This window comes from Pteronotus mesoamericanus, unplaced genomic scaffold (genome assembly GCF_021234165.1).
Source record: "Pteronotus mesoamericanus isolate MK-2021 breed Mesoamerican mustached bat unplaced genomic scaffold, CSHL_Meso_final contig_101, whole genome shotgun sequence".
NCBI classification, from domain to species: domain Eukaryota; kingdom Metazoa; phylum Chordata; class Mammalia; order Chiroptera; family Mormoopidae; genus Pteronotus; species Pteronotus mesoamericanus.
In genome coordinates, this window is record NW_026555001.1 from 24242508 (window position 1) to 24260958 (window position 18451).

Consider the following 18451-nt stretch of genomic DNA (forward strand, 5'->3'; position numbering starts at 1 on the left):
GCCCTGGCTGTATCAGTGCTCTCAGGCTTTGATGCCTGTACCTGTGGTTCTCCTTCTGCCCGGAAGAGTCTCCTTGCACCTTTGATCTCCCAAACGGGCATCAAATACTTTGTAGATTCAAGGATCAACAGTTTTAATGTAAAGTTTTGCCAATTATAGTTGATACTTGATTTACATTAGTTTCAGGTGTACAGCATAGTGGTGAGACATTTATATAATTTACAGAGTAGTCCCCCAGTAAGTCGATTACCGGCCTGACCCCATACGTGGCTTTTACAATGTTACTGACTATATTCCCCATGCTGTGCTTCACATCCCCATGACTATTTTGTACCTACCGATTTGTAGTTTTTAATGCCTTCATGTTTTTTACACACCCTCCCAACTTTCCCCCGATCTGGCAACCATCTGTCTATTCTCTATATCTGAGTATGTTTCTGTTTTGTTTGTTCACTTATTTTGTTCCACATATAAATGAAATCATATGGTATATGTCTTTCTCTGCCTGACCCTGGTGAACAGAATCCTGGCTGATTTTTACAGCCAGGTATTGTGAGGACTTCTCTTCCCAGCACTGGTATTCTCAGCTTGAGGAGCTGGGCGGGGGGCTGGGACCCCTGGTCCTCACGGGGGACCCCTGCAGCTGAGATATCCCTCCCAATTCCTAACCACCTCACACGGGTGTGGGGCTAGACTGTTTTGTGTCATAGCCCCACCTACCAGTCTCAACATGGCTTCTTCTTTATATGTTTATAGGACGTCTGCTCAGTTAGTATTCAGATGGTTCTCTAAGTTCATTGTCCTATAATTTAGTTGTAATTTTGATGTGATCATATAAGAAGGTGAGCACAGTGTTACCTACTCCATCATTTTGACCAAAACTCTAGGATCAATTTCTTTATGACAGTTTTGCTGACCTTCCCACTGAAGTTGAATTAGTGCTCCCTGTTCTATGTGAACTTTTGCGCTCATATTATGGTCTGTATGAATCTCTATCTTGTATCTATTGTGTTTTGGGGAACTTATATTTATCCATGTCCTACTACAGAAGCATAAGGATCTTGAGGGAGGGAAGTGTATATAATGCACGTATACATTGTCTTATATACATATAACATTTGGTGTGTTCCAAGCATGTGCTAATAGTTAAAAATGCATGAATGAGAAAAACAGACATATTCCTTGACTTCATTACACTTTCTTCTACTAGGGAAGAGAGGCAATAAACTAGTCATATAAGTACACTCAGCATTACAAGTAGGTTAAGGGTAGGCAAAGGTATACGTTAGGATGGCTTAGCCTTGCTGGGGTGGGGAAGGCTGAAGTACCCTGGTCATCTCCTGAAAGTGGAAGTCCGAATTCCTGACTTCTAAGTCATGTGAGTTTCAGAGGGTGGCGACATGCAGGAAATAACTGTGGTTAGAATGAAGAGGAGAAAGTTTTCCTAATCTAACACATTTCCTGAAACACGGAATATGAGCAGTAAATATTAATTGAAACAGTTGAACATATGGATTGTTTTTTACTTGTTGTTTGTCTTTTAGTCAATACATTTCCCTCATTCTGAGGTTGACATTTGTTTGGCTTGATGTATTGTTTCATTCATCGATTTTAGTGGAAGCTCTCATTTTTATTATAGCAGCCCCTTCATAATAGCTTGATGGAATTATTCTTCCACTTATGTATATCAGGATGATAAAGTCTGAGAGCAAGAGGCAGAGAAGTTGTGGCGAGCGGGTGAGCCAGAGTTGATTGCCCTGACTTGATAGAGCCTGTCCTTAATGTTCCTTACCTTGAGTCTTCAGTGCTCTACTCACAGGGGGTTTAAAAAGTTGCTTCCTCACCTTCAAGATAAGGCTTGGGAATGAGTGCGGAGGAAACTAACAGGAGAGAGAGAATTAGTGGATTAGGGAAAACCTGAAGACAAGGTATAGATTCCCAGGAGGCCCTTCTAGGAGAGAGGAAGCATGACGGCTTCCAAGGCACACGTCCTTGGGTGGCATAGTGAGAGCCTCAGCTCAAAAGAGTATTGCACTGTGTTCCTCCCTCTAGATCCCAATGCCTGGATGATGAGCTTTAGGTCCAAAGTCACACAACTGAAGTTGGAGCCTGGCTAGGAGGAGAGATACTGACAATGAGACAAGTAGTGATTTGGTGATGGACTGGGGGCCTCCACGAGGAGAGGGAGCCTTGTCAGGCCTTGCTGACCTTGGACAGGTGTCTGGGCTCCTGTGGCACCGTGAGGTGTAGGGGTAGGCTCTGCTTCTGTTCAGCCTTCTATCCCTGGCTCTTGATAGGCAAACCCTCCATATTCATTCAATGTGTGAATCAACACATGTACTAAATAGCAACATTAACTCAAAAGAGGGTGGAATGTGAGATATGCGATCACTTTATGGTCACGAGGGACCTGCTCCTCTTCCACCTTCACCTTTACTCCGGCTGTACCCTCCCAAGTCATCTTAGACAAGCCACTTGGACCCCTTAAATCTGATATGTATGCAGACAGGGACATTCTATGGCTGGAAATCAAGACACTTATTACAATGAATGCAGTGCCATCTCTGGGCTTCAGAGTGAGCTTGGGCAACGTATTTCCCCTTTGCGGGCCTTGATTTTTATAGCAGTAAAATGAAGAAGTTGAACTAGATAATTCCTTAAGTCTCTTTTAACTCAGAAGTTTTTAAATAGCAGAAAATGTCTATTGTCCAAATGCACAAGAGGGTTTTCAAATTATAAGCAGTTTATCAAAGTTTAATCTATTCCAGATTAGTATATTCTTCTACATTTAAATACAACCTATAATGTATGCTGTGATTTTATTTGGGTAACTTTTATTAACCTTACCTTAGGCATTTGCAGATGTTGTCTTTCAGGAAAGACAAAAAGGCAGATATATCTGAAGTCTCGTCAAGACTCCTTATATAAACTTTCATAATCCTGATTGTTCTGCTATGTTCTGTGAATTATAGTACGTTCGCTGTCCTTAGTAGTTCTATGTCAGTCGGTTTATTTTCTTGTATCAAAAGTCTTAGACCACTTGTAGAGCATTCTCAACCTCTTTCTCTCTGTAGCAGCTCACAGTTCACCTTCACGTGGTCTTCAGTCACATCGCTTGCTTTCATTTGATCTATCTTATGTGTCGTAGGAAGAAGGATAGCACCAATTCACCGAATATTTGTTCCCACTTCTCTCAACAGACCATCCAGAAGTATTTACTTTGAACCTACTTTGCAGGGCCCAATTCTAGAGAGTAGAATAATGGAGCTGAGATCCAATTATGAAATTTTCAGGGCTCTTGTGATCTGGTTGGTAAACACAGCCATTATTAAAAAGTAGATTATATAAACCTTCAATCAAATTTATATGAAAAACAGAATTAATAGGCACTCAAGGCTCATCACTTAAATATTTACCTCATTTTACTATTATCTATGCTCATGAAGTGGTTTAAAGTATTGTATTTGTATTATGCAAACCCTGTATATGGATACTTCTGACTGTCTTTTCTTAACTCTGTTCATTGGTATCACGTTGGTAGCTTGGCATTGGCCAAAGTGGGAATATTTACACACAGAAACTGGCAAATGCTACAGATCATCCCACCTCACCCCTCTCCCTGGTGGTGCTACATATTTACCAATGCACAGCAGCTGCTAGGTGATACATAAAGGTAGAGGCAAAGAGTAGCTGTGAGACTCAGGGACATCCAGCGTCCCCACATAAGCAGGGTGAAGACATCCGAGCAGTGCTTTGTATGCTAGTGCAGATTCATAATTAAAAGGTAACTGGCAAGATAATTAAAAGGTAACCGAGAGAAACATTCTGTGCTTTGGGCCAAGTACTGTAATTAGTTTCAACACATGCTTTACCAGCTAGGATAGAGGATAAAGCAGGTATTGCATATTCTGAATGCAATGAAAATACATCGGCCAAAGCGAACGGATGTTTTGGATGAGCTTTGTTACAAAGCAGATATCTGCTCTCCCTTTGTCAATACAAATCAGAGATTTGTAAAAGTAGGAAAGAGAAGGAACTAATATATACTGAACACATACCAATACTGCCCATACATTGTTTTGAATCATTAAAACGGGTTTAAAAGCAATATTACTTATTTTCACTTTACAGTAGTGAAATGGAGGCTTGAAAAAAATGAAAGAAACTTTTCCAAGATAACATGGAAAATAAATGGCAGGGCCAAGATTTATTAAACATAGATCTATGATTCTTTTATTCAACAAATGTTTCTTGGAGGCATATAACCTGCCAGGAGGTAGCCTGGATGCTGGAGGAAATAATTAACATTAGATCTCTCTACTTAGAACGCTTATACTATCTTGTGGGAGGAAGATAAGTAAATAAGTAATTATAATCACATGTGTAAATATTATTATAGAGGCCAGCATATTAGTTCACAAGAAACATTCTCAGTGTGGAGCTCAGTGCGGGCCCCCTGGGAGAACTCTAGTTTAATGATTAAAGACAAACAGGAGTTAGGCAGGTAGACTGGAATGAGGTGGGTGGAGAGCATTTTACGCAAAGGAAATAACATGCACAGGGCCAGGGTCAAGAGGGGCAAGACAAGTTAATCATAAGAGAATGTTTAAGTGATCATTTACTTAGTGATTTATTCCTTCAGTTCTTTTAAGGACTGATTAGCAGGCTTTGCTACATAAATGATGTTATAGGTGTCAACGTGTCTACATCACAAATCTCTCTGTTTGGTGTTTTATCTTGAGCATAGTGTTGCAAACAAATAAACAAAAGATTAGATTCATGCTTTAGAAAGACCACTCTGTTTTCTGTAACAAATAAAAGTTTGATGAGTAATTCCCTCATTTACATTTTTTGCTCACTTTTTGCATGTTTGTATGCGTATGTCTGTGTGTGAACTGAGAGCGCCATGTGTCAAAATCTAAATATAGTGCCTGAAATGTAGCAGTTCTCAGAAGATGGTGACCTTTGTTTTATAAAACAGCATTTAAAAAATTCTCTTAGTGAATATTTTTAAGAGAAAAGTAGAAAACAAAATATAGTTGTGCCATAATTATAGCCTGTCAGGCATACTTTTCCCAAGTCTTAAAAATAGAAAGAATTAATGAATATCAGAGTCTACAGGGTTGGTTTGAAATGGGAGGAAAAATGAACAAGGAAAAAGATAAATGTTTAGACAAGACATATAACACTTTGGTAAAACTTGAGACCTGACAATTTTATTCAAATAATTATGTTGGAATAAAAAAAAGAAAATGCATAATTCATGTATGACTCACCAAGACTATATTAAAGATTAATCATAGAGGTCACACACCAAAAATGCAGTGATTGGATGACTGAGAAAGATGGACAGAGAGCTTGAAGCGATTTCCCTTTAATATACCTCGCTTCGTAGACTCAGGGTAACCCACCCGTTCAGTCTCTTCTTCCCCTGTCTTCAGGCCGCATGGCATGGCCTCTCTCAGGTAGGCTGAGCCTGGTTAGCTGCTGCAGCTGTACAGTGCGATCTCTTAAAGAGCCAATCCCCTTCCTAATCCCACCCCCAGACCACCCCTGGCCCCTCTCCAGGACTCGCCAAACAAAACCTTCATTTCAGTCTCCCTGGCAACTCATTGCTCTTAGTATTGTCAGACACCCAGAATAGTTTGTTTTTGTTGTACATTAGTTTTTTCTTTTCTTTTTTTTTCCACTTAAAGTCAACATACACTATTACATTAGTTTCGCGTGTAAACATAGCGGTTAGATATTTACATAACTTACATAGCGGTCAGCCCAGTAATTCTAGTACCCTTCTGACCCCTCATGTAGTTATTACTGTGTTATTGACCATGTTCCCCAGGCTGTATAGACGGACAGACTTTCAACTCATGCTGTTTCCTTCTCCAGGTGGTTATTTCTCTCTGCTTACTTCATTCTTTAAGACTCAAACTTTTCTATTCTTATAACACTTCATTCTTCCAAGGAAGTCGTTGCTCTTTTCACTGTAATGGGGTCTTCCTGCTATCCTCCTCATAGACTGTAGGTTTCTTTGGACAATAAAATATGGAAAAGAGTTTAACACTTACAAGCACTCCCAGAGCCTCAGGAACTATTCTAGATGCCTTGTAAAACATCCAATTTAATCTTGAAACTGACCGAATAGTATGTATTATCATTTCCATTTTACAGAAGAGTTAACGAGCTCGTAAGTTTGTTAACTTTTCCAAGCAAAAACTGCTGGTAAGGGTGTACACTGAGTCTCTCCCAGTCAAAGCCTCTGTTCTTTTTACTGTGCCACAGCGTATTGAAATTATGAGTCAGACCTTATTTTTGTGCCTGGACTTGTGCTTTCTAGGTGCTACTTCCAGATGGCGGTCTCCCGCTCTCGTTCTCTGTGGGTTGTTGCTATGCCCTTGGGAATGTCTAAAGATTTTACAGTACAGTAAGTGGATAAGGGGACCCAAGGGGGATTCACCATGAGGAATGCCGGGGGGGACATCGGTGGCTGATGCGGTGATCTGAGAGGGCAGGGACAGAGACCTGCTGCTGCCGTGACCGACCGAAACAATGAACGACCACGGTGGTCCCAGAGAGCAGATTTAAAGGAGGTCCCTGCGTGCCAGCCCACATCTGAATGATACCAGGCGCTGGGCAGGTAGGGCCCATTGGCAGCTCGCACAGGCCAGGCCAGTCAACCAGGATGCTCCCGGAGAGCCAGAGCTCCGGGAAGGTGGACGTTGTTCTGTTGGTCTGTGAGAGAGGCAGCCTGTGACTCTGTCCACTGACGCCTCGTCAACCGTCTTTCTACAACCAGCACATGGGGAGAGAGTGGTAATTATTTAGCCAATAATTTTGTGTACTCTCTGCAAATTACTTATCCTTCTTGTATAATGAAATCATGTAAGATTGACCTTAAATTTGTTTTCTTAGACAAAAAAAATGCAGGTCTTCTTAAATAAATGACTTTTTTAAAAAAACCGTTTTACTCTCAGGAAAAGGGTACAATCGTCCATCGCTATGACGCCGTCCTTTTTAAATGGCCTTAATGCCCCTGACTATGCGAGAATGGCATCGCCGCCTGTAATCTGAGTTGAGAAAACTAAGGCCCAGGGAGATCAGGTGGCTCCCAAAACCATGGAGCAAGCGAACAGCAGAGCCGGGGTATAATCTCAGGTCTCTTGACATTTAAAGTTCTTTCCATCACATTTCTGTTGATTAAAAAGAAGGAAAAAAGGCAAAGAAATAGTACAAAGAATCATCCGGGTTGAATTTTTGACACAGCTTATCCACTGGGGTTATTAACTAGAACTCAACACTTGGGTTATTTCTGATCATTTGATGGCCTCGCTGACAGGAGTGGGAACAGTTTAGGAGGAGATTGGTTCAGGGAACAGTATCTCCTCCGCCATAAATCATAGCATCGAACATGTTCACACTTTACCTACGGGAGGCACGCACATGAAAGACTTCAAGAAATCATGTATGAAAGCTGGTGTATTTAAAGCGCCATCTGAATATTTGTGAAAATGGATGACGCTAAAGAACATGGCTTTTCAAATTAAAATTAAAAAAGAAAGCTTTGAAAAGCAGATGGCAGTGCTTTTACTCAAGGTAGAAAGAATCCATTAAAAGTCTATTTCCTTTCTTTCTCAGCATGGCTGATGTGCTAGTGTTCATTTATTCAGCTTCAGATGACATTCACAATGTTGCTGCTTCACAGTTCTTCGCGTTTGAATCTTTAGACTTCTATCCTGCCGTTGACATTCAAACTCGCGATTGGAATTCCTCCCAAGAGGCCGATACATCATTTGTGATTTTCGAATGTCCTCAAGTTCACCGGTCTTCAGCGGTCATGTTCCTGCCTCCTGTCTCCCAGCAGGATCTGAGCATCTTCCCTGTGTGCCTGTCCGGGACCTCATCTTTCACTTGAGCCTCCTCCCTTGGTCTTTCTGAAATCACCAGAGTGTGACCATATCGCCAAAGTTGGTTTTTGGACATGGTCAATATGGACTATGAAGAGCTATCAGCTCTACAATGAAAACTGCCAAACACATAATAATAACAACACAGAACAGGTGCTTTGTATCACTAAGCCTCAAAATGTAACTGCTTCAATGCTTCTATCCTGGCTCAGTTTGGATCTTATCTATCGCTAATGATTTCTACAGCATTGTATACTTTTCTTCATGTTGTAGTATGGATCAATTAATTTCATGGTTTTTTTTTTTTTTTTACCCAGGTAATTATTTCCTGATTGTTAATTGCTATGGCTTTTATGTCTATCATTTACAATATAGGAAATATTATTGTCAGTGGAAGAAACCTTGATAATTAGGAATATATCTTAATCTGCTGAGATTTATCTACATCACCTTCAGCTCTTCCACGCTTGATTGGCGATTGAGGGTTTTTCCTGCTCATCCTAAGTCCTTGTGCTGCATCCCAAGAGCTTCCAATTTTGTCTACTTTTCGTTTCCCTCTTGAATTAATTTTACACTTGGATTTTTTTCCTGTAGCATTTCTCTGTGACTAGCCTGACAGTCTTTTGCTTTAATCAGGCCTGGTTTGTTCATCTCAGTACTATGGTTCTGTTTGAGTCTGAGTCCAATCAAGAGAAATAAACCACACAGGAACTGGAACAGATAAATTTAATATAAAAGAATCATTTTTGCCCTGGCTGGTTAGCTCAATTGGTTAGAGCATTGTCCTGAGATACCACGGTTGCAGATTCGGTTCCCCAGTCAAGGCACATACAAGAACCAACCAATGAATGCATCAATAAAGGAAATAATATCTCAATGTTTCTCTCCCTCTCTCTTTCAAATCAATACATTAAAAAAATAATTTTTATAACTATAAGGAGGATAACTATTATATAAGGAGGCAAAAAGACTGGGATTAGAAGGCGGGGCAGGGACGAGCAATAGGGAAAAAGGTGAAACAACTGTAACTGAACAAGAAATTTTTTTAAAAAAAAGAACTTTGAAATCTATTTTACAGTTAAAGGTGGGGGGGGGGAAGCATGGAAAGGGTAAACATGTAAGGGGGTTAAAATTTCCTCGCCAAGACTAGGATTTGGACCTCACAGGAGGAGGCCTAGTTGTAGCTCCCTGCGTATGTGTGGCCCGTAACTTGTGATCAGTCACTGGGCAAGCAGAGGACCCCTCTCCTGGGTGCAGGGAGGGCAAGGCTCGTGGGCCAACTGCTGGGGCGCCTGCAAGGTTCCATAGAAATCTACCCCCAGGGAGTCGCTGAAAAAGAATTTTCCACCTTGACACTTCATGTCCCACTTTCCGCTTTGCCTTATTGGAAAAGCTCTATTCCCTCAACAGGACCGTACACAGGTGCCAGAGTGAACCGGCATCCTCCGCGTTCTCTTTTGTTTCCTTGTGAACCACTTGCAAATTGTTAATAATTTGAAAAAAATAAGGGAAGGAAACAAAGAAAAATAGGCTATGAAAAGTGTATTTTACTCATTTGAAGCAGCCGGAAACAATTTAAGCCAACATTTGATCTTCTGAGAGCAATAACATTCGCATCTTCAGTCATTCCAGCTTGCCCCTTGAGAATCTGCCACAGGCATCTAACCAGAAGGATTTCCTTCTCGTAGCCTCTCATAAAGTGCTACTCTTGGTGGTGTTGACTGCAAAAGGCGATGTCAAGACCTCGGGGAACAAATTCGCCAAAACCCATCAGGCTGCAGGGCCTGCGCTCTTCCAACGACGTCCAAGGCTGGGATATGGCTCTCTAACTCAGGAACACACATCCGCGGGGGGAGGCGACGTCCCACCTCCCCCGTCCTTTCCAGCCGAGGAGCGCTCCAGGCCTTTGCGGACACTCCCTCCCCTCTTCGCTCAGAGGAGAGGGTGCCTCTGTGGCGCTCCCTCGGGGGCGTGGGGCTGCTCCCACCGCACTGCCCTCCCCTCCTCGTTCTCGCCCCTCCCAGCGTCCCACTCCCACCATTGGGGCTTTCTCTTCCTGAAAATTCTTTGTCCCCCTCCAACCCAATTTCTAATCTTCTGATTTCAGCACAAGTAGCACTCTTTCTGGGAACACATCCATGACCTTCCTGACTAGGTCACATTTTCTATTGAAGTTTCTCACAACATCTTGAATCTCTCCTTTATAACACTTATCAGAATTGCAGTTTTACATTTATGGTGTAATTTTTTTTTTTATTATTCTGCCTTCCCCACCAGACCATTTTGCTTGAAGAGGTGAAAGCCTACAGTGTGTTTATTTATCATTGTACCTAATAATCTAGTAGGAGTTCATACAGGGGCTATCTGTTCTGTCTGTCTGTTTGAATTCTGCCTTTCTTTTGGCCTTCTCAATGACTCCTTCTGCAAGGGCTGCTTGATGACCTGGTTCCCACCAGTCCCTAAGTGACTGGCTTTGATTTGCTGCCTGTCACTGGACTGCTCCTTTATTACTGAACCGGCCCTGCTGGTGCTGTTCCTGCTGAAAGCTGAATCCTCTGAATCATACCGTTTGTTGTAGTTTTTACCAACTTTAAATCTCTTTCTCACCTTCAAAGTCACATTGTCCCTTCCAAAGCATTTGTTTGAAATCTTCAGAATACTACGGGGCGTGCACGTGAGACACACTCACAACCACCTACTTCACCCTCTGTGCCCACCTTGGCTGCGCCTTCATGCCCAGCCTGGCCTCCCTGCCTCCTGGGATTGGGAGGCAGCATCCCTGGTCCCTCACTTGTAATTACAGCTCAACAAAACTCACACCATCCAAAGCATGATCACAGCCCCAGTGAGGAATCCAATCCCATGACCCAAAATCTCCCCAGCCCCGATGTGGACTGCGTATCTCGTGAAGATAGAGATGGGCTGGCATGCGCATCCCAGTTTTGGGAGCCCAGCCAGTGAGTAAGAAGCAAACTATAGACAGCAGACATTAGTGACCAATGGCGAAGTCTACAGGAGCATTAAGGAGCTGTTCGAAGACTCTCATGTCTAATGTTTTGTTTTATAAGAAACAATTTCAATGACGAGCAATTTAGAATTTAAATATGCATTTGTAATGCTTACTAAATGTGGCAACACTGGAAGTATTATTTTTCTCTATACCCCATTAGTTGGCTATCCATGATGTTGAAAAACTTTTTTAAAAAAACAACATAGTTTGAAGACAATATAATGGCTAATCTGAACCACAGAAGCCCAATAGACAGCATATTCCAGCTGTACTGTTTAGATTTCCATTTCTAGAAATAAGAGTAGTTAGAAAAGGATCCTATAAGACTCTGCCAGTTACTTTGTGTGTAATTTTGGGTGAGTATTTTGGCCTCGGTGTCCTCATCTATAAAATGACACTATGGCAGTGGCACCATGTTGGGACGCGATGAGATGAAGCAGAGGAACTTGCATGTTTAATTACTTAGAGCAGCGATTCGCAAAGAGTGTTTCAAAAGAATTTTTAAAACATGCAATACCTGACTACGTAGTCAGGGGCAACGACTTCTTTTCCCTTAGATTGTCAAGTTAAAAAAATGACAACAGGCGACACAACAAGAGCTGTCCAGTGTGAATGAATCTAAATGATACCTAATTTTTGTCAGATTGGCCAAAGTATATGTTTTGGTATGTCGCGGAATGTTAGTAATTAGTTTCCATGTGCCCCGAGATGAAAAGGTTGCAAACTGCTGCCTTAGAACAATGCTAGCTCTTTTCTTGCTTCCTTCCTTCACAAGTCTTAACATTTCCCATGAGAGTGTCAGACTCATCAAATATGTTCAGTTTGGATCCCCTCTGATCCTGGCAGGAGGCCTTTATATGAGCAACAAAACGTCCTTGAGGAAAATGTGTTCAAATGACTGCTTAGAGGAACTGTAGTGAATGTTCCCTCCTGTGGATGGGAGCCTTGTTCTGTCTATAGTTGGACCATATGCTGTGCATTTCCTGGGCTTCCATGTCTCTTCCCAGACTCCCAGATACCCAGGGGACATCCAGGCCATTAATCCCTTTCCTTTCTTGGGCGACTGTGAAATAAATACACTGTAGTGACAGAGCACAGGACAGAGATCCAGCAGGTATGGCCCTACCATTCCATCTTTGAGCCTGACCCTTCCAGAGCTTCCTTTACTTTTAGGTGAAACCAGGACCCACTTGGTGTGTTTGCACAAAGGCTTTGAGCATCAACGGTGATTATGATATAGATACAATTTGAAGATAGTGAAGCTTTGTAGAAATTTGAAAGTTAATAATAATGATTGGACAGAGGGTGGGGATTGCGGGAGGGGGTGAGCAGGACAGGGGAGAGCAATGGGGAAAAAAGTGGGACAGCGGTAATTGAAGTTGAGCAACAACAAAAAAATGATTTAAAAAAAGAAAATAAAGCTAAAAAAATAATAATGATTGCTAACATTATTGGAAATGAGGCCCTTCCAGGGGATCGGGAGGAGAGCATCCAAGGACCTGTGCCTGGGAGTTGGAGGTGTGGCAGGGCGGTTTATTCAGGTGGAAGAAGAAGCTGCCCCGGGTTTCTAATGTCCCAGCCCCATCCACCCTACCATGGAAAAAGTCCAACCGTGTCTTCAGCAAGGCCAGAACAAAAGCCAGTGCCAAGTTTCTGTTTTGTATTAAAGCTCAGTCCTTTTGGAGCCCACGCCACCTGCTGAGGGTTCCACGAGCTGCTAGACCCATGTGGTCGCGTGTTCTCAGCTGAGAAAACACACAAAGGGACCAGTGCTGGTCATGAGCAGGAGAGAGGGACCTTTTTTTCTTTTGTTCCTTTGGGATTACATTAGTGTGGGTTTGGGACAGACCAGGTTCCCCCCCATAAAAGACCCACTCAACTTACCAAGCTTTTAGGGGCTTTGGATAGGTCCACATCCCCTAGTTAGACAGGCCTCTGTGCTCAAGCCCCTCCTCTTGCTCCCCTCAACAGCCTGGTGTGGAATGGAGGAGGGAGGGGTATGAATCCCCTCAGTGGAGCAACACTGTGATGTCTGGAGTGAGAAGCTGTAGCCTCCTTGTGAAGCAACAGGCTTGTGCTCTCCAGTTTATTGAGCTCAACGTGTAATTCCCTTAATCCTCTTCTCACTAATAATTATCTAACTACCAACAGTAACAGTATTGAATATCACTATTACCGTAAAAAGCAGAAAACCTATGACCCAGTCTATACAGAGGGTGCCTTTACGTTGGATCTTCTCCAAGTTTGGGGACAGAGAGTGGTGGAAGTTTGTTAGTTATTCATTCAAAGTTTCCACCACCACCACCTCAGAGTCATGGTCTCAGGGAAAGCATGGGGACCCAGGTGGCCTGAGCCTTCAGGTTACAGGTGTCAAGTGTAAAATAACTATAGCTATTACTTACATAGCACTGTAGGTCCTATTAGCTAGGGCACTGTATACATGCTTGAAATCTGTTACTCTTTTAACGTGTACAACAGCCCCAGGAGGCAGGTACTGTTGGGGTCTTATTTATAAATGAGGACATAGGGGCACAGAGAAGTGAAGAAACTTGGCCAAGGAGCGGAACAGCAGCAGAAGAGCCAGGACTTGAATCCAGGCAGTTTGCCCACACTTCACAACCTTAACCACCATTCTCTGGTCTTGAAATCAAACAAAAATGGAATCTTTCCATCAAAACTACCTCTATCCTCTCCTATTGCTACTTCTTTGCTCAAAACAAATGTAGATTAGATCGCTTTTTAAAAAGACCATTTCCCCAAGAACATGCCTCTTTTAGACATGGTGCTATCACAATATCCCAGAATGTGTATCTTAAATAAGCAGATTCATTCATTCATTTGACAGATAGTGAGTGAACGCCGCCTCTCTTAAATACTGAGCTGGAGAGGGAGGAGTGAATGAGACGTGCTGATTTTTCTCTGGGTGCTTCCAGAGTTAGTGCAGAAAATGGTATGGTGAGTGGAAGAGTCTGTGTGATACTTAATACCTGATTTTTATTTTTAAAATTTACATGACATTGTATTATTCCTTGATGGCATTAAGTAATGCAAAGTTTTGGGTTCCTACAGTTGCTGCCGTCTTTCTAACTGAGGAGTATCTGCTACTCACTTCACCCCATTTCTTGCTCAAGTTGGTATTTTCATGAGTGGAGTGTGGTAGGAGTTAGTGATCTGAAATATTGCATCCATAACTTGTTTATAACACCATTCAGGAGGCAGAAGGAAAGGCCAGATGATTTAAAGCTTGCAATCTGGATGCCTAAGCACTTTAAGTGAATCCCCTAAATTGTACAGGTCCTCTTTTATTACCTAGTAAAGCGTGGCAGGAATAAGCCATTGCATGGTATATTTTAAAGTTTAGGGTCTTCTGTAGTAAAATGTCCAAGGTACCACAAGAGAAGAGTTTGTTTTATCAAGAACAGAGTGAACTGGAAGTCCACCTTGATATCCCATATCCTCTGCCATGTGGGTCCAGAGGCTACAGAAGGCTACGTCTCCTGGAAAGTTTTGCTGAATTTCCCTCTTTACTCCATCCTCACTGTCATTGTCTTCATTCAAAATGTTTTCTATCTCTCCTAGATTGGTAAAAACACCCTAATTGCTTCCTCTCTACAGTATCACTCTCCTCCATTTAATTTCTATGTTGCTGTTAAACATTTTGGAATTACGGTCCTATTGATTCACTCACCTCCTTAGAGCTATTGAATGGTTAATACCTGCACAAGAGAGTTCAAATGCCTTAGCCGAACGTACTACAACAGTCGTCACATTTCATGTCCTACTGAGCTCTTGGTCTTCCTCTCTCACCATGCCCCTTTTAGCATCCGGAATTCTAGTCATGCTGAGCCCGCGCTCCAAGATCCATTACCCTAGGGTGCTTTACACGTGCTGTATCGGAGCTACTTGAAGACATGCAGTTTCCTTTTTTCTTACCTAAAACCTATGGACCCTGTGCAAGTGTCCCTTCCTGTGGCTTGTTAGTCAGAGTCGGATGTTGTCCTTTCGCTTCTGTACCTCCCTGGGCAAGCCTGCATCATCCCCTCCTCCGCACCACGTCACCGTCCTCTGCCTACGCTTCTGTCTCTCACCCTCACCTCTAAACTCTTTGAGGGCAGGGACTGTGCTTTATCCACTCCCTAATATTTTACACAGTAATTGGCACAGTGAAAGCACTTAATAAAGGCTTGTCGAACAATCAAATAGACTTGTGAATTAACAAATTAAGATGGCAGTCACTTTCCGAAGTGTGAAATCAGATAGCACTTTATTGCAGTGACTCCCGTCATGAAGCCCTGAATGTCACGACGCTGTTCCTTCGCCTGTCCCAGGCTGTCCTGCGAGTCCTGGCGCACTCCCTTGGCACCTCAACAGCCTTTGGTCCGCATTCATGCTTAAAAGATATTTTGGCCGAGTGTAGAATTGTAGAATTAAAGTTGGGGCGTTTTTTTCTCTTAACACATTAGAGATATTTCACTCTCCTCTTGTCAAATAACTTTTGTGTTCAATCTTATCTTTCTCTGTGTAGAAGCAAAGTTGTCTTTAAGATTTTGTTTTTATTGTTGGTTTTCAACAAGTTAATTAGGATGTGCTTTTTGGTATGACTTTCTTTATGCTTCTTCCGCGGAGTTCATTAAATTTCCTGGGTCTGTGGTTTTATAGGTTTCACTAAATATTGATAATTTTCAGACACTGTTACTTCATAGTTTTTGCCCCTTCTCCCTTTATGGGACTCAATTAGATATTTCTGACTACTTGAAATTTTCCCATAGCTTCTTGAAGCTATGTTTATTTTTTACGGTCCTTTTTTCTCTTTGTACTTCATTTTCAATAATTTTTATTACCACATCTTCATGTTTACTGATCTTTTCCTCTGAAATATGTAATATGTAAATCTTATCCTGTTAATTGTTACTGGGTTGGCAAAAAAACTTTTTTTTTTCCTGTAAGATGGTTAGAGTAGAGCTTAGTTTAACTTTAACTTTATTTGAAACAATTTTGTTAGATTGTATTGTGACAGCTGTCATATCAGCTTGCATTTAAAAAGAAACTTACCAAAATGGTGAATTTTTGTGTAGCCCTATTAATGTTGAAGATGGAATAAAACAAGCAACATTTTTGGCATATTATGTTTTATTATTTAAACAAAGGTAAAAATACAACTGAAACGCAAAAACAAAAGATTTGTGCAGTGTATGAAGAAGGTGCTGTGACTGATCGAATGTGTCGAAAGGGGTTTGCAAAGCTCTGTGCTGGAGATTTCTTGCTGGGCAATGCTCCAAGGTCAGGTGGACCAGTTGAAGTAGGTAGCAATGTAATCAAGACATTAACTGAGAACAATCAACATTACACCACATAGGAGACAGCTGACAAACTATCCAAATCAATAAAGTTATTGGTAAAAATGAAAAATGTGTCTTTTATTTTTTGGAAAAGACCATACAGACTTTTTGGCCAACCCAATACATTTGAAATGTGTATTTTTATTTCTTAAAGCTTCATTTGGTTCTTTTTTATATCTTTTTGTTAGGTTCATGTCTTCCCTTTAGAGTGTTGTTGGACTCAGGTCATATCAGGCTCTTTGATGGACAATACCTGCCTATTGATAACATTTTACCTCAGTCATGTAGCATTTTGTTTTTAGATGTGCATTTAAACATAATGTCAACATTTCTTGAAAAAAATGTGTAGCACTGCTTTACTGTACATGAGGTGGTCAAGCTGTCCACACACAACATCACTGCCTCTCCCAGTAAGAAAATAAATAAAAAACTGCCCCAGCATTCTTTCATTGGGAAAATACATATTTTAGTTATGGCTGTTATGGGTCAAATACCTATGTTGATTATTGTTTAGAGTCATATAGTTTTTTTAATAGATCGGATTTTATTTTATTTTAAATATACATAAAAATATGTATTTTTTAATTAATTAATTTTTTCAAATACATTTGTCTCAGCCTTCCCCCCACCACTTTCCCCTGTCCCCCTCCCCCTCTCCCTCCCTCAGTCCTTCCCCACTTTGGTTTCATCCATGAGTCCTTGCTATGTGTTCCTTGACTTGCCCCTTCCCTTCCTTTTCCCCTGCCCACTCCTCCCTCCTTCCCTCTTGTCTCTGTTGGTTTCTTTTTTTTTTTCAGTGTTGCTGGTCTTATCCTCCTTGCATCTTTGTTTTGTTGGTTAGGTTCTGCTTATAGGTGAGATCATATGGTATTTGTTTTTTGCCCCCTGGCTTATTTTGCTTAGCATAATGCTCTCGAGTTCCATCCATGCTGTTGCGAAGGGTAGTAGTTCTTTTTTCTTTCTGCTGCATAGTATTCCATTGTGTAAATGTACCATAATTTTTTTGATCCAATCATCTACTGATGGGCATTTAGGTTGCTTCCAACACTTGGCTATTATAAATTGTGCTGCTATGAACATTGGGGTGCATAGGTTCTTTTGAATTGGAGTTTTGGGATTCTTAGGGTATAGTCCCAGCAGGAGAATCACTGGGTCAAAAGGCAGTTCCATATAGTTTAAATTTTAGCTAAATATAACAGACTTTAACTAGTGGAACTATATACCATTTACTACATTTTTTTCATTTAAATGATCTCATCTGACACCAGCAACAGTTCTATGAAAAAATCACATACCTTTCTAGGCTTTACAATTTCTTCCCTCTACATTTGGGGACCCAGAACTCAGAAACAGTAAGAGGTTGCACAGTGTTTATTATTTCACTATGGTTTTTGATACTTAATGCAGACTTCTATTTTCAAAAAATGTTGTGCTATAATATTAGCTGTATTAATAGGAGGTAAAATGGTAATATACAAATGTATTCACGCCACAAAAGGAATAACTCTTATCATAGATGTCCTTCTTTGATTTTGTGCATGTGTATATGATTCACATTTATATTACATTTATAGCAAAGACAAATGTTAGCAAAACTGTTTTCTTTGTTTTCTTTTGTTCATGGTGGCGGAACCTTGTACAGTCATTTCAATGACCTTTCCACAGATAACATTGCTTCTCCCAAGACGAGTCATAATGCGTGATCTTTGTATGATGGAGGCTCTATTTATTGGAAGTTGGTTTGTAGCAATCTGAGATTTCTGTAACAAAACTGTGAACTCAGAAAAAAAAATAATACTCTGAAAGCCCATATAAGTTTAATATATAAAAGGAACTCTCTTTCAGAAATTATTGATTCTTTGTTGGAACACTTTCTAGTAACCTTGGTTTCCAGATTTCCTAAACCAGATCATATTTAAAGCACAAAATGTGAGGAGGATTGATAACTGCCATTTTCCCTGAGTATTTATTGATTAGATGAAGATCTCTCGTATGCTCTGCAGCTACTAAAATGTAGAACACATGGTCTTGTCTTCAAAGATCTTAGTATAAATTTAGAAAAACTTGACATATAAAAAAATAGTACAAAGTAGAACACTCAAAACATCAAAAGAGAGTTATAGAAATTTGTTTCCAGGTTTACTAAGAGGGAATGCAGTGACAGACTTACGTCTGAAACTGAAAAGTGAAATAGAAAGTTA